This window comes from Protopterus annectens, chromosome 3.part1 (genome assembly GCF_019279795.1).
Source record: "Protopterus annectens isolate FY-2018-M chromosome 3.part1, PAN1.0, whole genome shotgun sequence".
Classification (NCBI taxonomy): Eukaryota; Metazoa; Chordata; order Ceratodontiformes; family Protopteridae; genus Protopterus; species Protopterus annectens.
This window is the reverse complement of record NC_056732.1, coordinates 415,415,258-415,439,686: the sequence shown is the minus strand read 5'-3', so window position 1 is coordinate 415,439,686 and position 24,429 is coordinate 415,415,258.

The following is a 24,429-nucleotide window of genomic DNA, read 5'->3' as shown; positions in this document are numbered from 1 at the left end:
CTTGGGTAGGCATGCACAATATGCGCATACCTCTCGGGACAATACCGTAATCCAGGCAAGCCTCCAAATGGTAGGCTTGCCATTGTAGTCGTTGCAGTCTCATGGCCTTGAAGTTCAGATCTCGAACTAGGTCCTCAAAAGTTCTGTCCATCGCTAATGGTTTTGACACTTCCTCCATCCTGTTCCTCAAAACAGAAAAACCCAAATTCAAGAGGGGGTTCTTCTGCATTGTCAGTTTATCAGTACACCAAGTTCCAGATAGAGGCTCACCGCTGCCTGTTTCCATAGTAGTTCTTGAGCCATTTGCTCTTATATCTCCTTCAGCAGCATGCATAGCACAATAAGCCAAATGTGATCAAATCCAAAAAGAATAAAGCTAGTGCTTAGCTAAATCCCAGTTCAGCAAAGAAATAAATCAGCAAACCAAAAACGTCACTGGGAACTGCTGCTGTACAAATACTGTAAAATGTTTATTAAAACACAAAACAAACCAAAAAGTATCAAAGTGAGCGCTTTCGGGCTAAGCCCTTCTTCAGACAAAGTGCTTTTCAGAAACATCACATTTTAAAATAAACATACACCAATCACTCTTCAGTAAAAAACCCCACCCTGTTTTAATTGTTAGCTGAAACTAACAAGTCATCATTAAAAGCACTCTTACTTAATAAAAAGTACGCCTACTTTTAAGTGTTGGCTTCAGAGGCACCATATCATTCAGTCCAGGTTGAATATGGGCTGTTAAATCTAAAATCCACTTTGATTCTATGGTTTCTGTCTTTAGCCTAATATCACCCCCTCTCTTATTAATGAATACATTGGCTATCACCCTAAATTTAAATCTATGTGTAGGATTATCCTTTACATGATTATATAGCGCATTGTGCTCATCACAGTTCCTAATTGACAAAATGTGCTGTAGTATCCTGACCTTAAGCATATTGTTGGTTTTACCAACATAATATCCTGAGCATGACGTGCAATCAGCCAAATACACCACATTAATGGTCCTACAGGTAGCTCTCCCTTTAAAATGAAAACTCTTCCCTGTGGAAGGATGTACAAACACTGTCTCCCTATTAATATGATCACAAGCCTTACAGCCCCACATGGGACAGTACCCAGCGACCTAGGTAGGCATGTGACCTCATTGTTTCCCCTATCGTGACAGAGTATATCCTTCAGGTTCTTGTTTCTCTTATAACTAAATTGTGGAAAGTCCCCTACTATACCACTCAAGTTTCTGTCACTAGTGATGATGTTCCAATTCCTCTTGATGATGTCACACACCCCTTTGACATTACTGCCATATGTTAGTGTTATCCTAGGTGTAGTTTCCTTCTTCCTACCTTTCATCCGGTGACCATTGTGATTACTATAATTACTTCCTAGGTTCATTGTAACATCAAGCCATGGTCTATATTTGCCTTGCCTGTTCGCAGTACCTCTTGCTACTGCTGTTTCCACTAGGTCACATCTATACCCTCTTTCTTGGAAACATTCTTTTAAGTCATCTATCTCTCTCTCAAAGTGTTCATCCTGTCGACTGATCCTAGAGATCCTGCCAACCTGCCCCTCCACTATGTTGGAAAAGGTATACCTAGGGTGCATGCTGTCAAATGAGAGCAAAGAATTCTTCCAACTCTCTTTTCGATATAATCTGGAACTAAAGCCTACGGGTGTAAGTTCTACTGTGACATCCAAGAAGTCCAGAGCCTCACATGAGCTCTTGATATCAAACTTCAAGAAGGATGTGGTAGAGTGCAGATATTCCATAAAAATATTTAGCCTTTGTTCACCCCCCAATACTGACATTTTACTGAGACAAAAAAATACCATTATAGTCACCATGGACTCACGACTTTCATACCCAGTGACAGAACTCCATACTTGGTTTATCCATTTACAACACCCAGACTTTACCTTAAGGAAAATATGAACTAGATTGCATCAGACAGGAATTTGTTGGTCAATAACAACTGAACATAAAACTACTGACATCATAGTGTGAGTGGTTTTACCATGAGTTAAGCTGAAACCACTCAGGTTATAATGTGTGTATAACTAATGGTGACGGCCACTGCTGATCAACTAATTGTTAAGCAGTATGAGCTTACATTTGGTTTTATTGTATTTAAGGAACATTTTTGCTAACTGATCCACTCTTAGATATCATCAGAGCAATTTGTTTGTAATTTTTGTGCTTAGTTGGTTTAAAGTCTTATGTGTAGTTAGCTTCATATTTCTTGCAACAGTGGCAACCCTGGCAGCCAGGAGGTAAAAGCATTCCACAATAAGGTGGCTACATGCTAGTGGAGCAAAGAAAAACAGATTTTTGAAGATAAATGTAGTGGTTGGAGTAATGGTCTACAACCAGCAGAGTGCACCTGAGAGTGAAATATCAGCAGGTACATAGCCAAGGACCTGGTTTCTGAGGCTGGGACCATTTACACTCAACTGCCTAGCTCAAATGTTCTCTCACTTTAGTAGTTCCCAAAATAATATAATATATTTTAGGGAAAAGCAATATAAATGTGTTTCTACATTGCAAGACTTTATAATATAATAATACAGATTTGAGACCAGTATGTATACATCTCCTGCTTTACAAGATGTCATAAGGTTCATAAGACATTTCTAGGCTAATGGCGCAAAAGCCCTTACAAAACTAGCCAGTTTTACCCAGATTATATCCAATTTTCTATCCCTAGAGGAAAGATAATAAAAGGTCAGGAAGCAGAGTTTTGACAATTTTTACAGACTGCAAGCCTATTCCAGAGGATGGGCAATCTTTGAGACACATACCTGTTTCTCCTCATTCTCCTAAGCCATACACCTTTCTCCTCTGGCCTGAAGGTAGTAGTTTTTCCACACTTCATTCACTGGCTAGCAGCCAGACAAGTTTTTCTAAATACAATATATACTTTTATTTATAATGTACTTCCACAACTGTACATTTTTCCTCCATACTATGCACTACTACCTCAATCGCTTTTCAACATTTTTGATCTGGGGTTTAACCACTATTCAGCTATCTGTTGCTAACATATGTCCTTTCTATATCAATTTGGGTTTCAGCGTACAAACATTTTCAAAGAGGGTAAAGCATTTATCATGGGAATCCTTCTGTGTGTGTCCCACCTAAGGGGCACATTTTATTTTGGGTTTAGAATTTTGTTTTGAAGAAACATCCTTCCACATTTGTAGCTGTGGGACTTCATAATAATTTCCTCTTATGACAGGTTAGTATAGAGAGATCATGGATCTTGTCAGGAAGATTATATAATACAGTCATACAGAGTTGAGATGACTATTCTTCAGTTTGCATCTTACAATATTTAGAATGAGTAATATAGAGTATTTCCATATTGTAAGTGTACTGGATTTTCTTATAGAACTCAAAACAGAACATAGAAATCTGAATTTTTATCATTCAGTGCTTAAATAAGAATGCATATTTTTGTATTCTCCATCTTAGAGTATATATTTTTGTGTCTCCAGTTTACAGATTCAGACTGTAGTAGGATAGCTGTATGCTAAATAAACGGAACTGCCAAGAAACAAGTAACGAACCAAAAAGCACAGGAAAACTGTAGAGAATGCCACCAAACACTCGAAAATTGCTATCCGTAAATGTAATTTACATTCAGAGTCCCAAAATCTTAGTAATTAGGTAGTTGTCTTCAGTGCTGATACCAAACAGAAAAAATCCAATGGAAAAAGTCGAAATGCTTTAATTTGATAGACCACAGTTAAAAACGAGCGCTTTCGCCTGGTGTGTCCCAGGCTTTATCAAGTTACAAATATAGTATATATCAGCAAAATCAGACCAAATGGTAAAATCCAAAGTCAGTTAGTACAGAACAGCAAAATCAGACGCTTGGAGAATTTTCAAGTCAAAAACAGTAGCCTGCAGTGAGGCAACTGTTTAAATGAGGATGTTAATTAGTCACATGTTTGGTTAGAGCTGAGTTGCATTAAGAAACAATTGAGACTGTTTTGAGCAAAAGAACAGCCAAATAATAAAATGAAACATTAAAATGTGCATAGGTTAAATTGACATTGCATTGTTTATACATGACTGGTAAACCAAGTGAGTGTTATGATGAAATTAAAACTTTGCTTGTCCAAAAGGTTTGGATAGAAATACAAATACAAATACAAGTGGAAGTTTAAAAAGCTGTGTGTGATCCAAGTGAGTTTGAAGTCAGCAGTCCTGTGTAATATGAGAATCAATGTAGTACTGTTATGTTAGCCTTAAAATAGATGTTATGATGCATATGAATTTGCACTACTTGGTGACTTGGGGCAAGTGTGTTCAATGAGCAAAGAAACAGTGTTGAAAAATAGTGAAAATAGGATGAGACATGCTATAATCTAGCCCTTCTGAGCTTCAGAACCGAGCCTATACTAAGTGTGCCATTTAACCCGGGGCCTGCCTGCATCTAGCTTGAGTTGCCAGACAAGCTCCCTGTATTCCAAGGTCGATTCCCAGTGCCCTCCTCTAATGTTAGGGTTCACTTGTTCAAGGATCATGAAAGACAACTTGTAATTGGGACATGTAAGTGAGTGTTTGAAAAAAGCGTTGCTTTCCTTTTTCTTTTCAATGTCGTAAGTGTGTTCGTATAGCCTTTTCCTGAATTCCCTCTCTGTTTTGCCCACATAAAAGGCACCACAGGTGGTGCAGAGCCCGATATAAACAACCCCTTTTGTTCCACATGAAAAGTGACAGGGGGATCTGATACAGGTGTGTCTAGATGCAAGGTAGATGTGGGATTTGTTTGCAATGAGAGGACATTGCTTGCAGGCACCACATTTGAAGGTGCCCTTGTTGTTGTGAGTAGTTGCAATGGGTTTTCTCTCGAAGATGTCTTTGAGGTTTTGCCCCCTCTTCCTCACAAAATTAGGTTTGTCCGGAATGATACTCCTGAAGTCGTCATTTCCAGCCAGTACAAACCAGTATTTGGATACAATAGTTTCAATTTGTTCAGAGTTGTCGGAGAAAGTGTAAATGAAATTGCCGTCCATTTCTTTGCTCTGTTGTAACATGAGGTTGGGGATCTGCACTTGCGCAAGCAGTGGGGTATAAGGAATTCCTTTTGGCAAAGATTTCATCTTTTAGTGAGTTGAGCAAGTTCTCAGGATAGCCTCTTTGGGTGAACATGTCATGTAGATTGTGAGTCTCTTCTAGAAAATCGGAGAGTTTACTGCACATTCTGGATGCTCTTATAAGTTGGCCCTTGACTATGCCCTTCTTTTGATGAAAAGGGTGTTGACTCTCATAGTGTAATAGACAGTTCAAAAGTGGGTTTCCTGTAAACCTTGGAGTGTAGTTCCAAGGATTGGGCATCCTATAAATGGTAGCGTCAAGATAGTGCAGATGTTCATGACTGATGTTGTGTGTGAAAGTCAGAAACTCTGTGGTACTGTTGATGTATTCAAAAACTCGACAGTTGGAGTTCAGTACCTTTCCAAATGAGGCAGATGTCGTCAAGGTATCTGCAATAGAAGGTGACAAACTCTGCCCAAGTGGTGCCAAAAATGTAGTCCTGTTCCCATCTGTGCAAAACCACATTGGCATAGTTGGTGGCACAGGAGGCCCCCATTGCTACTCCTTTTCCTGTTTGAAAAGTTCCCCATTAAAACAAATGTAGTTGTTGTTTAAGACTGTGCTCATCATGTCAATAATTAGATTGATGAAGTTGTTACCCAAATTCGTTTCTTTGGTGAAAAGTCACTAAACCAGTCTAGTCCTGTAGAGTGGGAATACTGGAAAAAGGTCTTTGATGTCAATGGTGACCAGAAAGGAGGAGGGGGCAGTTGGACACAGGGAAAAGTTTCAGAAATTCCCATGAATCTTTGCACGTATGTGAGGGCATGGGTATGTTGTTTTGTGATGTGGTCAATGAACTTGGCAATAGGCTCAGTCACACCCCGCACCGAGACAATGGGTCTGAAGGTCAACGGACTGGTGCCCTTGTGGGTCTTTGGGATTCGAAGATAACTGGTACAATTGGTTTGTTGACAAGTAGAAAATTGTAGAGTTTTTCATTAATGGATCCCTGTAGCAAACTGTCATACAAAGAGGATTTAATTTTTGCAAGTGCGATGTTGTATTCATTTCGGGACGTGAGGCAGTATTGGGTGTCATCATGCAGTACATGGTGCATGCTAGCCTCATAAACAGACTCGTACATGAGAACCACACCACCACCTTTATCAGGTTTCATGATTCTAATATGCTCTTCAAACAACTTGTTAATGTATTCAAAGTCTTGGTGTTCAGGTTGGTTGAGTGTGGTCTGGGGTTGTCGCATGTTACGCAAGTCCTGTTCAATTAATTCCTCGTATAGCTTAAGAAGTGGGTGGGTGGGGGGATTGAAGGTACTCTTCCTACACAGTCCTGTGGGTTGCCAAGTTTGTCCTTTGAAAAATGTTTGAGGTTGAGTCCTCTGGTGAATAACTTGAGATCAACTAGTAACTGAGCCAAATTTGCTCTGTTAGTGGGGACGAAATGGAGTCCTTTGGTAAAAGATTAAAGGCTGTGTCATTAACCACCATGTCTGTGTAATTAAAAATAGTAAAGTCATTCTTGGTATAAATAGTGCAATTGGCATGCTTGGTTATAGTGGTATTGGAGCAAGGCAGGATAGAGTGGTCTGCAGGTTCAGTACAGGGGAGGTGTCTTTAGGGATTTGCCACATCTTGGGTGTGGGTGCCTAGAGTTATTTGTTGGTCCACCTCCATCCAGTCCTCTGTGGTTTTGGTCCCCAGGCCCGGCCCTCCCGGTGCATGGGAAAATCCTGCTCACGTTGTCTCTTGTCTTTTTCAATGGCAGCTCACTTCTCCGTGGGACGTGGTGTGTGTCTGGCTGAAAAACTTCATCCCCGCCATTACCAGGAATGCTAGTTGATCTAATGGTTTTGGAAAGTTTATTGTGACAGGGGTAAGCTATGTCATTCCTATATTCATCTAAGTCTCTATCGAGCTTTCTAATTTTCCGATTCATGACCTTATTACAAAAAGAATCTACATCATCGAACACCTTGTCATATTCATGTTTGACCATGGAGAAATGATTGTCAGAAATAACCAATTGGTGCAAAGCATTCAACTCAGTGTTTAAAATATTGGCTTTACTCTCGTATTCTGAGATCATTAACTTCATTATTTCGATCCCTGCATTGTCAAATATGTCACACATCTGTCTATATTGTACAGTGCCATGCTTAACATAATTAGGAAATTTGAAAAACCGTAGTCCCTTTGGGATACGTTTAACATTGATACATTCATATAAATAGTCTATTTCCATTTGATTGCTTCTCAGGCTATACAGTTTGTTTTTAAAATCATCAAAGTCACCTTCAATAGAGGTGGAGTTAATTGAACGAACAGTACCTTTCTGGAAAATAAAGGGTTTGTTTGGGTTAATGACACAGCCTTTAATCTTTTTACCAAAGGACTCCATTTCGTCCCCACTAACAGAGCAAATTTGGCTCAGTTACTAGTTGATCTCAAGTTATTCACCAGAGGACTCAACCTCAAACATTTTTTCAAAGGACAAACTTGGCAACCCACAGGACTGTGTAGGAAGAGTACCTTCAATCCCCACCCACCCACTTCTTAAGCTATCGAATTAATTGAACAGGACTCCCCCAGACCACACTCAACCAACCTGAACACCGAAGACTTTGAATACATTAACAAGTTGTTTGAAGAGCATATTAGAATCATGAAACCTGATAAAGGTGGTGGTGTGCTTCTCATGTACGAGTCTGTTTATGAGGCTAGCATGCACCATGTACTGCATGATGACACCCAATACTGCCTCACGTCCCGAAATGAATACAACATCGCACTTGCAAAAATTAAATCCTCTTTGTATGACAGTTTGCTACAGGGATCCATTAATGAAAAACTCTACAATTTTCTACTTGTCAACAAACCAATTGTACCAGTTATCTTCGGAATCCCAAAGACCCACAAGGGCACCAGTCCGTTGACCTTCAGACCCATTGTCTCGGTGGGTGTGACTGAGCCTATTGCCAAGTTCATTGACCACATCACAAAACAACATACCCATGCCCTCACATGTGCAAAGATTCATGGGAATTTCTGAAACTTTTCCCTGTGTCCAACTGCCCCCCCTCCTTTCTGGTCACCATTGACATCAAAGACCTTTTTCCAGTATTCCCCACTCTACAGGACTAGACTGGTTTAGTGACTTTTCACCAAAGAAACGAATTTGGGTAACAACTTCATCAATCTAATTATTGACATGATGAGCACAGTCTTAAACAACAACTACATTTGTTTTAATGGGGAACTTTTCAAACAGGAAAAGGAGTAGCAATGGGGGCCTCCTGTGCCACCAACTATGCCAATGTGGTTTTGCACAGATGGGAACAGGACTACATTTTTGGCACCACTTGGGCAGAGTTTGTCACCTTCTATTGCAGATACCTTGACGACATCTGCCTCATTTGGAAAGGTACTGAACTCCAACTGTCGAGTTTTGGAATACATCAACAGTACCACAGAGTTTCTGACTTTCACACACAACATCAGTCATGAACATCTGCACTATCTTGACGCTACCATTTATAGATGCCCAATCCTTGGAACTACACTCCAAGGTTTACAGGAAACCCACTTTTCGAACTGTCTATTACACTATGAGAGTCAACACCCTTTTCATCAAAGAAGGGCATAGTCAAGGGCCAACTTATAAGAGCATCCAGAATGTGCAGTAAACTCTCCGATTTTCTAGAAGAGACTCACAATCTACATGACATGTTCACCCAAAGAGGCTATCCTGAGAACTTGCTCAACTCACTAAAAGATGAAATCTTTGCCAAAAGGAATTCCTTATACCCCCCACTGCTTGGGCCTTGCAAGTGCAGATCCCCAACCTCATGTTACAACAGAGCAAAGAAATGGACGGTAATTTCATTTACACTTTCTCCGACAACTCTGAACAAATTGAAACTATTGTATCCAAATACTGGTTTGTACTGGCTGGAAATGACGACTTCAGGAGTATCATTCCGGACAAACCTAATTTTGTGAGGAAGAGGGCAAAACCTCAAAGACATCTTCGAGAAAACCCATTGCAACAACTCACAACTCTCACAACAACAAGGGCACCTTCAAATGTGGTGCCTGCAAGCAATGTCCTCTCATTGCAAACAAATCCCACATCTACCTTACATCTAGACACACCTGTATCAGATCCCCCTGTCACTTTTCATGTGGAACAAAGGGGTTGTTTATATCGGGCTCTGCACCACCTGTGGTGCCTTTTATGTGGGCAAAACAGAGAGGAATTCAGGAAAAGGCTATACGAACACAGACATTGAAAAGAAAAAGGAAAGCAACGCTTTTCAAACACTCACTTACATGTCCCAATTACAAGTTGTCTTTCATGATCCTTGAACAAGTGAACCCTAACATTAGAGGAGGGACTGGGAATCGACCTTGGAATACAGGGAGCTTGTCTGGCAACTCAAGCTAGATGCAGGCAGGCCCCCGGGGTTAAATGGCACACTTAGTATAGGCTCGGTTCTGAAGCTCAGAAGGGCTAGATTATAGCATGTCTCATCCTATTTTCACTATTTTTCAACACTGTTTCTTTGCCCATTGAACACACTTGCCCCAAGTCACCAAGTAGTGCAAATTCATATGCATCATAACATCTATTTTTAAGGCTAACATAACAGTACTACATTGATTCTCATATTACACAGGACTGCTGACTTCAAACTCACTTGGATCACACACAGCTTTTTAAACTTCCACTTGTATTTGTATTTGTATTTCTATCCAAACCTTTTGGACAAGCAAAGTTTTTAATTTCATCATAACACTCACTTGGTTTACCAGTCATGTATAAACAATGCAATGTCAATTTAACCTATGCACATTTTAATGTTTCATTTTATTATTTGGCTGTTCTTTTGCTCAAAACAGTCTCAATTGTTTCTTAATGCAACTCAGCTCTAACCAAACATGTGACTAATTAACATCCTCATTTAAACAGTTGCCTCACTGCAGGCAACTGTTTTTGACTTGAAAAAGCTTGGCATTCTCCAAGCGAAAGCGCTTGTCTGATTTTGCTGTTCTGTACTAACTGACTTTGGATTTTACCATTTGGTCTGATTTTGCTGCTTTGTACCAACTGTCTTTGGATTTTTACCACTTGGCAACTAATAAAGGACTTACCTTTTTTACGAACTATTGTCTTCACTTTGCGGTTCTGGAACTACTCTTCTTGGTGTTATCAGTTTTGCTCTTATTTTTCTACAAATATAGTATAGCCATCCCCTTTATTTATATCCTGGGATAGGCCAGTCCATCAATTAATTAACTATTTCAAGCCTTAACAAGAAAAACATTTTCTAATGTCTAAGGATGTTAAGATGTGTATACCATATTAAAAATATGATATATAAAATACATATGAATAAAAACTTTTGTATACATTGTATACTGGTTAATGGATCATAAAAAATATATATAACAAAATTCTGTATCAAAATACTTGCATGTCACATTTGTATTTACTGTATACCAGTTTAAAAACTCTAACACATAGAGTGTAAAATTGATTAAATAATCAGTAAGACATCGTTCTATCAAAAAATACAAATAAATAAAAATCATTTAAAAATCATATAATAAATCATGACTTAATCAATATATTCCACATAGTCTAACAAAAAGCATATATCCTTCATGGTCAGTGTTGTCACAGTGCAAAAACTACCTAAATCCTAGATGCTACTCAAGTTATTACCCCAAAAGAATGGTGTCAACTTTACCAAAAGACCAAAATGGAACTCCGTACTTATAAACCTATAACTGTTTACTTCTAATCTTAAGTACACTTTTAAGACTAACAGCATCATTAAGGCCTGGGAACCTGGTAGCATCCAATTGTAATTGCCACATCAATTCTCGATGCTCAAGGAAATTCTCCCAATCTCCCCCTCTAGGGTCAGAACTGACCCTCTCCAAAATGAAGAATTTTATCACCATGTTACTACACTTTAAAGAATGCCTAAAAAAGGCATTACTTTCCTTCTTCTTTTCTACCTCATATGTATGTTCATAGATTCTTTTTCTAATAGTTCTAGTTGTCTTTCCTACATAAAAAGCGGAACATGTGATACACATCCCCAGGTAAACCACTCCAAATGAATTGCAGTTGAAATGTTTGCCCTCAATGTACGCCCTCTTGATGGAATATGTATTTGGCCTTCGTTTAGTAAGTAAGGGCATTGTTTGCAAAACCCACACTTGAAGGAACCATTCCTTCTACATGCGTTATTACTATTGTTAATCATATGGTTGTGACCAACCTGCTCAAATATATCTTTTAAATTCTTATCACGTTTTCTGATGAACTGAATTTTTTCAGGGAGCCAAGGTTTGATGTCATTTTGGGACATAAGTATTGGCCAAAACATGTTCATTGTGTGCTCAATGCATTCTGCATCCCCAGAATAAGTATAAACAAACCCTCTGGAAATTTCCTCATGCTCCTGTCTTTTATTGTTAGGTAATGGTAACCCCCGGCCTAATAAGGGCGGATAGTGTGTATCTCTCTTTGTTCTGATCTCATCAGCACATGAATTAATCAACCATATCGGATACCCCCTTTCCTCAAAAAGGGAAGATAGATTCTGGATTTCGTTCTCAAATACATTCAGACTACTGCATATTCTTGATATTCGAATCATCTGTCCTCTGACTATTCCCCTCTTCGTATAATGTGGATGGAAACTATCGTAATGCAAAAATGCATTCGAAAAAGTTTCTTTTCTAAAGATCTGAGATGTAAAAGTGTGATGCTGCAAATCTTTTACCAAAGTGACATCAAGATAATTCAGGGAATGCTCACTAAGCTTGTAGGTAAAGGCTAAAAAGTTGGTAGAAGAGTTTAAATGGTTGAAGAACGCCAGGAAACTATCCTTAGAGCCTTGCCATAATAAGCACACATCATCCAGGTATCGCTTGTAGAAAATGATGTTTTCTTTCCAAGCCGAAGCATGAATGAATTCAGACTCCCATTTGTGCAGTACGATGTTGGCATAGGAGGAGGCACAAGGAGCACCCATTGCCACCCCCTTACACTGCCTAAAGAATTCCCCATTAAAAAAGATGTAATTGTTAGTCAAAATAATTTCCATGAATTCCACTATTAAGTTGACTATGCTGTTGTTAAATCCTGATTTAGTGGCCAAAATTTCCGTGAACCATTCCATACCGATGTTATGGGGTATGCTAGGGAACAATTCAATGACATCGATGGTTATCATTAACAAATCAGGGTGATATCTGTCCAAAGGTATGCTAGCTAAAAATTCCCAAGAATCTTTACAGATGTGTGGTAACAGAGAAACAACACTTTTCAGCCAAAATTCAACAAATTTACTCAAAGGTTCAGTGATACCACCTGCTCCTGAAACCACAGGGCGGAATTTTAAGGGTGCTAACCCTTTATGAACCTTCGGTATTCCGAAAATAATCGGGATTCTGGGATTAGAGACCTGGAGATAATTAAATAACTTCTCATTGATGCAACCTTGCAATAAATGGTCTTTCAACATATAATTAATCTTAGCATAAGCCACATTAACTTTGTTCTTTGATACTTGTTCATAAGTATTATAATCTTGTAATATATCTTGAATACAATTCTCATAATCGAACTGTTGCATCAAAACCACCCCCCCACCCTTATCTGCTTTCATAACTCGAGTCTTGTTATCTTTCAGAATATTCACTACTTCTTCCAAATTCCTATCAAAATTGACCATCCTAGAATTGAGTGATATGCCACAATTCCTTCTAAGTTCTTTTTCCACTAATTCCTCATAAATTCTCAGACTCGGGTGAGTGGGTGGATTAAAGGTACTACTTCTATGTAAAGAATTATCAGTAACATTCTGCCCTTTAAAATAAATAGACAAATTTAAATTTCTAATAAATAGCTTCAGTTCCACTAATAATTTGGATAAGTTAGATGATTTTGCAGGGACAAATTGAAAACCTTTGACAAACAAGTCAAAAAAATCTGAGGTGATATCTAAACAAGTGAAATTGTAAAGGTTCAGGTTGTTACTAGTTACCACCTTACAGTTGTTACTAACATCTATACTCCCTCCATAAGGGGAGTGATCACCCATAGAAATGTTATGTGGAATTTTTAGCTAGCATACCTTTTGACAGATATCACCCTGATTTGTTAATGATAACCATCGATGTCATTGAATTGTTCCCTAGCATACCCCATAACATCGGTATGGAATGGTTCACGGAAATTTTGGCCACTAAATCAGGATTTAACAACAGCATAGTCAACTTAATAGTGGAATTCATGGAAATTATTTTGACTAACAATTACATCTTTTTTAATGGGGAATTCTTTAGGCAGTGTAAGGGGGTGGCAATGGGTGCTCCTTGTGCCTCCTCCTATGCCAACATCGTACTGCACAAATGGGAGTCTGAATTCATTCATGCTTCGGCTTGGAAAGAAAACATCATTTTCTACAAGCGATACCTGGATGATGTGTGCTTATTATGGCAAGGCTCTAAGGATAGTTTCCTGGCGTTCTTCAACCATTTAAACTCTTCTACCAACTTTTTAGCCTTTACCTACAAGCTTAGTGAGCATTCCTGAATTATCTTGATGTCACTTTGGTAAAAGATTTGCAGCATCACACTTTTACATCTCAGATCTTTAGAAAAGAAACTTTTTCGAATGCATTTTTGCATTACGATAGTTTCCATCCACATTATCTAAGAGGGAATAGTCAGAGGACAGATGATTCGAATATCAAGAATATGCAGTAGTCTGAATGTATTTGAGAACGAAATCCAGAATCTATCTTCCCTTTTTGAGGAAAGGGGGTATCCGATATGGTTGATTAATTCATGTGCTGATGAGATCAGAACAAAGAGAGATACACACTATTCGCCCTTATTAGGCCGGGGGTTACCATTACCTAACAATAAAAGACAGGAGCATGAGGAAATTTCCAGAGGGTTTGTTTATACTTATTCTGGGGATGCAGAATGCATTGAGCACACAATGAACATGTTTTGGCCAATACTTATGTCCCAAAATGACATCAAACCTTGGCTCCCTGAAAAAATTCAGTTCATCAGAAAACGTGATAAGAATTTAAAAGATATATTTGAGCAGGTTGGTCACAACCATATGATTAACAATAGTAATAACGCATGTAGAAGGAATGGTTCCTTCAAGTGTGGGTTTTGCAAACAATGCCCTTACTTACTAAACGAAGGCCAAATACATATTCCATCAAGAGGACGTACATTGAGGGCACGGGAACATTTCAACTGCAACTCATTTGGAGTGGTTTACCTGGGGATGTGTATCACATGTTCCGCTTTTTATGTAGGAAAGACAACTAGAACTATTAGAAAAAGAATCTATGAACATACATATGAGGTAGAAAAGAAGAAGGAAAGTAATGCCTTTTTTAGGCATACTTTAAAGTGTAGTAACATGGTGATAAAATTCTTCATTTTGGAGAGGGTCAGTTCTGACCCTAGAGGGGGAGATTGGGAGAATTTCCTTGAGCATCGAGAATTGATGTGGCAATTACAATTGGATGCTACCAGGTTCCCAGGCCTTAATGATGCTGTCAGTCTTAAAAGTGTACTTAAGATTAGAAGTAAACAGTTATAGGTTTATAAGTACGGAGTTCCATTTTGGTCTTTTGACAGAGTTGACACCATTCTTTTGGGGTAAAAACTTGAGCAGCATCTAGGATTTAGGTAGTTTTTGCACTGTGACAACACTGACCAGGAAGGATATATGTTTTTTGTTAGACTATGTGGAATACATTGATTAAGTCATGGTTTATTATATGATTTTTAAATGATTTTTATTTATTTGTATTTTTTGATAGAACGATGTCTTACTGATTATTTAATCAATTTTACACTCTATGTGTTAGAGTTTTTAAACTGGTATACAGTAAATACAAATGTGACATGCAAGTATTTTGATACAGAATTTTGTTATATATATTTTTTATGATCCATTAACCAGTATACAATGTATACAAAAGTTTTTATTCATATGTATTTTATATATCATATTTTTAATATGGTATACGCATCTTAACATCCTTAGACATTACAAAATGTTTTTCTTGTTAAGGCTTGAAATGGTTAATTAATTGATTGACTGGCCTATCCCAGGATATAAATAAAGGGGATGGTTATACTATATTTGTAACTTGATAAAGCCTGGGACACACCAGGTGAAAGCGCTCGTTTTTAACTGTGGTCTATCAAATTAAAGCATTTCGACTTTTTCCATTGGATTTTTTCTGTTTGGTATCAGCACTGAAGACAACTACCTAATTACTAAGATTTTGGGACTCTGAATGTAAATTACATTTACGGATAGCAATTTTCGAGTGTTTGGTGGCATTCTCTACAGTTTTCCTGTGCTTTTTGGTTCGTTACTTATAGCTGTATGCTCATTCATAGGTAACTATTATGCTAGTTATCTTAAATGGCCTTTTTAAGTCTCACTATGCTTCCCAAATACTGTATATCTGACAGGTTTTGATACCAGTTATTTTGTTGAGGGTATATCTCTAGTATGAGTGACTGAGCATTTACAAGCTCCTTCTGTCTAATAGTTTCATAGGTGGCAGACAAAGTGTAAATTTTCAGTTCTACATCCACTGATCCAAGTTACAGTTCTGCTTCACATAAATATTCTGTTCCAGAGAAGGTAGTCTCTCATACACATACCTGTCCCTCTAACATGTTGTATTTATATTAAAGATGAGATTTAGGCCCCTAGATCAGGTGTTAATGCACAGAGGAGGTTTAGGTCCCCAGATCAGGTGTTTCTAATGCCCTCTGTTTTGAAGAGGTGCAACAGGTCTATAAGGGCTGGATGAGCGTATGCTTTGAAGGGTAGGTCTAGATCATCTCAGCAGTCTGTAGGAGGACAAGTACAAGGACATGGCTTTGAGGCAGTCCTCATAGGACATGTTGTCCACACTATGTATTCTGTTTGTGAGGAACATCTCTGTATGCCCCAGTTGTTGCATATGCCTGGTCAGTTCCATACTGAAGAGGGCATTGTACTCAATGATTGGTCTCATGAGGGCTAAGTACATCCAAAAATTACATCTTTAGGCCTAGATACTATACTCTTGCTTATAAGTTGTGAAACATAGAATGGTTTCCTTACTACAGTATAAACACAGTGGTCAAAGACCAAGTCGCCATCTACCTGCATTCTCAAATCCCTGATCACAGGGTCAGTATAGTAATTTCTAAGGGTGGTTGTCTTTCCAAAAGATGCTATTATGCATTTTTTGGCATGAAGTTTTAGACCATGACTCTGGCACCAGTTATTAGTCTGTGTCAAGTCTTCTTGGAAGATGTTTGTGTCACTGGGAAATTCTATGACTGCATCTAGTTTGAAATCATCTATAAATTTGGTCAAGCAAGGGCCTTTCACACTGACCATGACTTCAGATAAGTAGATGCCAAAAAGGAGTGGCCCTAGCACTGACCCCTAGGAGACACTGCTAGCAACTGTCCTTTTTGTGGAGGTAGACTCATCTATCCTGACTTCCTGTGTCCTACCTGTGAGCCAGCTGGCTATCCAACTAGTGATATGAAAGATGTATACCTAATTTTGTGAGCTTTTTCTACAATGCCAGTGTGGATTATTGAGTTAAATGCTTTAGCAAGGTTGAAGTATGCAGTATTTTACCCTCATCCATTGCTTTCTTGACCTTCTCAAAGATGTCCACCAGGTTGAGTAGGCATAAAATGTTCTTGATGGAACTAAACTGATTTGGATAGAATATTAGAAGGTTTTCTATGTCATTATTTACCATATCCATATTTTTTTTCATTGCCTTACATATGAGCCTAGTCAGGCTTATGGGTCAGTAGTTCCCTGGATGGATGACTTGCCTTTGTGCAGAGGGATAACAGTCACAGTTCTTCATTAACTTGGCATGAAGTCTGTTTGGAGGCTTTGATTGAATAGTGCTTCTTGTGGCCCTGATAGGTAATGTTTCATGCGATTAAGAAGGCATCCTGGAATATTATCAGGTCCAATTAATGCAGTGTTTTTGACCTTGCAGAGTGCAATGATGGCCTGTTCCCTAGTCATACTTGGGGGATCTGTTGTTGGCGGTATTTCATGAGAGGTGTCTGGGGGAGAAAGCAGATTTAAATTGGAGCTGAATTTATCAGCAAGTAGATTTCCTGCATCCTTGAGCTCAGTTTAGGTTTCTCCATTTACAATTAGTTTTGCACATTGTTGTGTATTGCCTTTGAAGTTTTGGACATAGCTGAAGAATGCCTTGTGGTTGTCTGCAGCCTAGGAGGCTACCTATACCTCAGATTTGGCTTTGATGGACTTAATTAGTCATCTGAGTTGTTTATTTAGTTTGATGAGAGAGTTCCTACCTTGCTGAGCATTGCATTTTCTATTTTTGGCCATGATTTTCTTCCTTTTGTTATACAAAATATTAATGTTGAAATTCAAGGGGAGGTTGTTTTTTTTTTTTAGTTTATCCTATGCTTATTTTGGGCAGGTACAGCTCTGTGCAGCTGTATGCATTATTGTAAGTTTGTGAATGATTGTGCAAAGGCAGTGGTGTTCCCTGGGTTTGGGGGATGCGGGGGCTTGAAATCTTGCCATAGTGTCACTTAAAAGTAGGAAGTTTGCTTTGGAATAATTCCAGTTGTCCCAAGTTTTATTTTTAATTAGAAGGAGACAGCTTTTTAGATCAACCTGACCAGTGGAGACATTGTATTCGGGGTGTGCAAAATTCCCTATGTTGGTGACGACTAGGTCAAAGATGTTGGTGACCCTAGTAGATGTACAGATTATCTGTCCCAGGGCATTCATGTTTACAAAGTCAAGGAATACTTGAAGTTACCCATAAAGTTAATTTAAGTAAGTGGTATGGGTTTTCTGGGTCATATAAAGGGACCTATAGCTTGCAAAGATATGATATAGGACTTTGATTATAGTGAGTTGTATATACAGGAGCTCAAGTGCATCATACTTATTGACAACCCTTCAGGTATAATTGTTTTTGTTATAAATTGAGTCAGCCCAGGCTTTTGTCTCTTTCTCTGCAGTAGCTGGTTTAAATGTGTGCTAAGCATTACAGCCCTGCACTGCTAGGATGCTCTCCATGGATTTAAACAATGTCTCAGTACCTACACTGATGCCTACATTCTCTAGGGTTAGGAGAACTTGCAGGGAGTTGAGATGCTTTTGTTTAGACTTCTAGCATTGCAAAGTATCACCTTTAGATAATTCTGGGTTGGTTTAGCTTTAATGGATAGTTTTACCACTTGACAAAGCCTAAAAAAGGCAAAGTGGACAAGGTTTTAGCCAGTATTCAAAAGTCTAGAGGGAACAGGTGCAGGCCATCCATAGCAAAGCATTGTGGGCTGTTAACAATATTGTCTCAGGAGAGCAAGTACTGTACCCACGTTGAATGACACCAAAAACTAAGCCAGTTATTAAAATCAGTTCATTTTTGTTTGTATTGTGGAATCCTCCTTGGGGAAAGTAGAATGCTGCTCAATGTTAGGCTCATAATGGCCTGGGACACATAGTCCAAGAGCTCCATCATGCCTCTCTTTGTATAGTCTAGTGAGGTGTGTGTCAAATCATTTAGTCCCACACTGGCTATAAGTGAGTCATACTGAACTTGTGGTTCAGTGACCTGAGAGTGTGCATACATGCATGCATGATCTGGTGGATCCTTGCCTCTGATAAGCAGTGGACTGTAACCATCTCCTTAACTCAGCCTGGTGAGTGGTGCATCAATGTGCCTCACAATGGAGTCTCCTATGACCACAATGCTGGAATGCATGCTGGCTTGCCTTATGGAGTTAGAGGTGGGGTTAGAGATAGAGACACTGTGAGTTGAGGATGAATGTTACATGGCAGGTGTTGCTTTTAGTAGTGCATTTTTGAGGTTGCTAAGGGCACTTATTGTAATTAGCACATCTGGGGGCCTTTGAGGTTTTGGTTTGGTTCCGTTACTTTTAAAAGCTTTAGCATATGTTGATATGTGCATTTGTAGTGTGGGTGACAGATATTGTGTAGTGTTTGTTTCTGACAACCTGTTTGGTATTTGTAGTGGCTGTATATAAGGGCATTGCCTCCAGAACAGTATATAATTTCATCTCTCACATATTTTATCAGGCTGTTTGAGAACTGGGTGGTTGTCAGGAAACATGAGGCAACGTTTAAATGACTGCATATCCAAGCTGGCTGCAGAGGCAATAGGAAAGTACAGATCCATGGTTTCAAGAAAAAATATAGTGGGTTATGGGGGGAGTAGTACTAAAGGATTCTATGCTCCTCTTTGTGTAACTACAGTGAGGGGAAACAGATTTGCTATGGCGCTGGTTGGATAAGAAGTACAATCTTATGGGCCAATGCCTCTTTCACCAAACCCGGTGCTCAGCAAGCACCTTTTTATGGGGAAGTTGTAACTCTAAGCACCTGCATCTATACAGAGCACAGTAACAAGCAATTTGCCCTCTGCCAATCACAACATGCACACTGTAAGATTATCTGAGTGAGTCTCAGCCAAGGTTACACTGTACTTTCACCAGAGGACAGACCTAATGTTTCTAATGGTTAACCACTAAAATGAAGTCCAAAGTGCAGTAAATAAACAAGTTAAACAGTAAACCAAACTGTAAGTACTTAAAATCAGGCAGAAGTGCAGAAACTAAACAATTTATTACAGTGGCAAAAACAAAATCACTTTAAAATAGACAAGAATGCAAAAACTCTGCAAAAAATGCACAAATATAAAATAAGCACTAGTATATTACAACACAGAATGTAACACAGCAATATGAAGTAATTATTTAACTGTGTATGGATCTAGATTTAGCTCCACAGTTAAATACAGTAGCAAAAACAACAGCACTTAAGGGTAGCTCAAAGTGAAAACACTCTACAAATAATGCAAATATATATTAACACCACTTACATAAGTCAAGATAAAGTGAAAACAGCACTTTAGAGTACTTATTTAGAAGTGGATGTCTCTGGGCGCAAGTCTCTGGGCTCAGCAGAAAGCCTCAGCAACAATGGCATGGTTGCCCAGCGTTTTCAGCAAAGGCCAGTGCACACTGTCCAGTTAGAGACCAGCAGGAAACAGTAATCCGCTGCTCATTCTCTCACAGTAGTAAAACAGTAGAATTAATCCCATGCTAGCTGTTAAGAAGCACATTTCAGACTTTCTGGTAATTGGTAATCACTAAGAAGGTCAGGATATAATGTCCCTCTGTTGCTTCTCTTGCAAGGAGCAAAACAGAAGCACTAATCCCACGCTGATACCTGAAAAGCTATTCCCAGGGTCTTCAGTGATTTGTAGTCTAGTCCCAGGTGTTACAGATTTTAAAATAAGATGGAAAGAAAGGATTAACACTCTGAATATTTCAATGTGTACTAATTGACAGGCACAATACAAAACAAGGGTAACTCAGGGTTGAAGAGTCTAAGGGGAAGGTTTTTCCCAGTTTGATCTTTCAGTGCCCAGTAGAATGAGTAGATGAGATTATGAATAGCTTCTATAGCTAAACATCGAGTAGGAGTGGGCATCTCAAAGCTACCAAGATTAAAAGCAGAACAGGAACTGGAATGGTAGGTGGTTATATCTCCAGGCCAACATATTACTCACAGCAAGAAACAGAAGCAGAAAATAAAATGCATAAACAGAATGGACAGTGGAGAAAGCAGCTCTAAGTGTAGACCCAATAAAACAATTTAAAATGACTTCTCTAGCTTCTTTTCTGATTTTAAAGATCCAGAAAAGAGTCAAACAATGAATGTTTGTAAATACAGGCCAAGTCTCATCAGAAGACAAGGCCAAACTAAACATTTTGCATTAAGTATCAGTCAAAAAAGCAAAATAACTGATAAAAATCAAGTGAATTCTGAGATCAGGTGTATACCACTGTCTCACTTAGATGCACCTCAGGCTGATGCAAAATTTATCAAAACAGGAAATAAAAGCAGAAAATAAAATCCACACAGAAAAATCAATATAAAAAGCATCTGACTATCAACTTAAGTGCTAACAAAAAAAGGAATTAAAATTACTTCCCTTGTTTTTTTTTTTTTATTTTAAAATTCCAGCATAGTCAGTTGTTATCAGAAGATTAGGCCAAGCTAAACTCTGTGCATTAAGTATAAATCAAGAAAGCAAAATAACCAATAAAAAACATGGAATCTGATGTACAAAGATCAGGAGTATATAAATCTCACATCTAGATACATCACTAGAATCCAGACTGCCCAGAAATGTAAGCCAATAAATTACTCAAAACAGGAAATAAAAGAAGAAAATAAGATGCATAAACAGGACAGGCAATGCAGAAAGCAACTCTTAATTGGCTATCAACCTAAGAGCACACACAAAAAATACATTAAAATTACTTCCATGGCTTCTTTTTCTGATTTTAAAATGCCAGCAGAGAGTCAAACACTGAATGATTTTAAATACAGATCAGTTCTTATCAGAAGACAAGGCCAAGCTAAACTCTATGTATTAATCATCAGTCAAGGAAGTAAAATAACCAAGGAAAAGCAAATTATATCTGAAGCCCAACTATTAAAATTTTCCATGGATCAGGAGTATATCAATCTCTCACCTAGATTAAGCACTTAAATCAAAGATACCCTAAAACACAGACCATAACAAAATGGCTATCAACGTAAGTACAGACACACACACACACACACACACACACACACACACACACACACACACACACACACACACACACACACACAAGAAAGAAATTAAATGACTTCCAAAGCTTTTCTCACCTAGATACACTAAATAGATATAGTGCTGGACCATCTGATCACAGAGCTGGACTGAGATAAGGTAAAGTAAATACCTTAAGATGTACTACAGTATCAGACTCAATTTCAGGAGTAGATTTTCCACCTCCTTACATCAACACTTGTTCGACACTGCCCTAACATTGATACCAGTATTACCAAGAGTGACATTGCTACAGTCTCCTCTGTTTCAGGTTGGAGCAAGAAACAAAAATCCTAAACCAATATGCCAAGTTACAACAATCCTGGCAAATGCGGGAAACAGCAACACAGTTAAACCTTCAGGAGCTGCAGGCAAACCCACAATTTATGGGAGAAAATTTTAACATGTATAAGGAGGCTCACACAGAGAAAATAGAGAGGCAGAGAAAGAGATTAGAAATTGGAGTGAGGGTATTCAGATAGTCAAATAGAGGTGTCTGTATACTTTAAATAAAATATTACCAGGAGGAAAAAAAAACAAAATTATATGAGGAATATTGATTGGATAGGCAGACTGAAATTAAGTTTTAAGTATTCTTCATGACTTAGACATCACTCTAATGGTAGACTGGAATAGTCTAATGAGTTTAAAATGAAAAGTAAAGGTGATTTAGAAGAGTAGTTACACAAAAAGTGCTGTATCTATGAAATGCAAAGTGGACATGATGATCCAGAAAAGGATAACTTATACTTTTTGGAAGTATAATAACTTACTGCCACTGTTTAAAATGGCAATTTTTGTAAAAGTACAGCCACACTTATGATGAACTTTATGAAATAGTGTTGTCACTATGGATTATTTATAAGGAATTAAAGAATAAAAAAAGTAAAACTATAAAAATATTAGTGAAGGTAGTATATTTTAATGGAACGGAAGTACAGGAAAAATTGCAATAAAGAACTGAAAAAGGAGTGGCTTCAGGGTAAAGTGTAACAATTGTTAAAAAAAGAGAGAGAGAGATGGGAAAAAGGAATGATGGGCCAAAAAAGAACCACATTAGGGAAACAGCCAAAACAGAAATTTGAAAAAGCCATTTGAAAACAGAGTGTCAAAGAACCAAAAGACTATTATTTTGAGGTGTTATTAAAAACACCTCACCTGGCTCCATGGTGCAGAACACAAGTCCTGACAGCAACAGAGGTTATCTGGGTTCTATTAATGACCTCAGCACTTAAGAAGTCAGACAGGCAGGAGGTAGAGTGAAGGGGCATTACCAGGTCACCTCCCTCTGGGGTTGGGAAAGGAGGTATGCAATCAGGGGTACACTGGGTGGTACAAGTTCCCTGGTGAAGTTTGCATAAACCACAACATGTGCTTTAGTTGGGGGGGGTCAGGCTGCTTTAGAGGACACACCTCTTCTGGAAGTGAAGGGGACCCCCTCCTTTACTGAAGCTCATTGGAGGTCCCATTCCTGGCACTTCATTGAGTGCATACAGGGCAGAGGGCAGCAAGAATCATCTCAAACCACCGCTGATGGCTCTGTGTATTAAAGCCACCCCAATATCCAACTAATGGGGAATAAATGGGTTGACTGGCCAGGAGTGTCTGGTGACTGACAGACAGTGAGGGCAAAAAGAAACAAAAGACTCATCAGAGACTAATGCCATTAATACAATGTTATTGAGATATCTTAAATATTAAAAAGATTCTAAGTACCTGACTTCACATTAAGAGAGGGGTTCCAATAAAACCTACTAAGCATTACCCAGTCATAAAAGAAGCAAAACAAACCATTACTATAGTGTCTTGAAACAAACTCACCAGCCAGTGATTTATGCTGGCAAGTACAAAAAATGGAAAATTTATAGAGGCTACTGTCTTAACACTGACTATTGGGATCACAATGAACTAGTACCACAAACATTTTCTTTACCTAATGGCATGCCAGACATAATTTCTTCAGTATAGGAAAACATGAACATTTTCTCTGCTATTGTTGTAAAAAATGGATTCTGGTGCTCACAGTGGAAATTTCTTTCCACAGCAGCAGATTAACAGTACACACACAGAATTATGCCACACTGTTTTGATCTGTTACTAGGAGTATTCCATTCAGTAATTCAAGACATTCTGGCTCTGCTAACCTGCCATTTCACTTTACTTCATTATGTAGATAATATTCTAGTAGGGACAAAAAATGAAGAACTTCATATGCAGGCAATGGAAAAGGTTTTCTAAGCTGTAAAAATAGCAGGCCTAGAACTAAATGCCAAAAAGACAGCCATACCTCTCAACCTCTTAGCCCAAGAAATCTGGACAAAGCCAACAATAGTGGGGAGCACAAATACCCCAAAATAGGGACAGATTTTAAATATTGCTCTTATACACTTAGAAAGTTGTTAAAATAACAGGTTTTGTGTTACATGCAAAATTTTAAGGATTTATAGTCTGAAACTAAAATGAATATCATTATCTAATGACATCAGTCCCCAACAATTCATCAGAAAACTATAAATCTTATGAGGAACAGATTAAAAATATGAGTAAAAATCTGGACAGCTGAACATGTAAATAAACAAACAAACAAAAATTG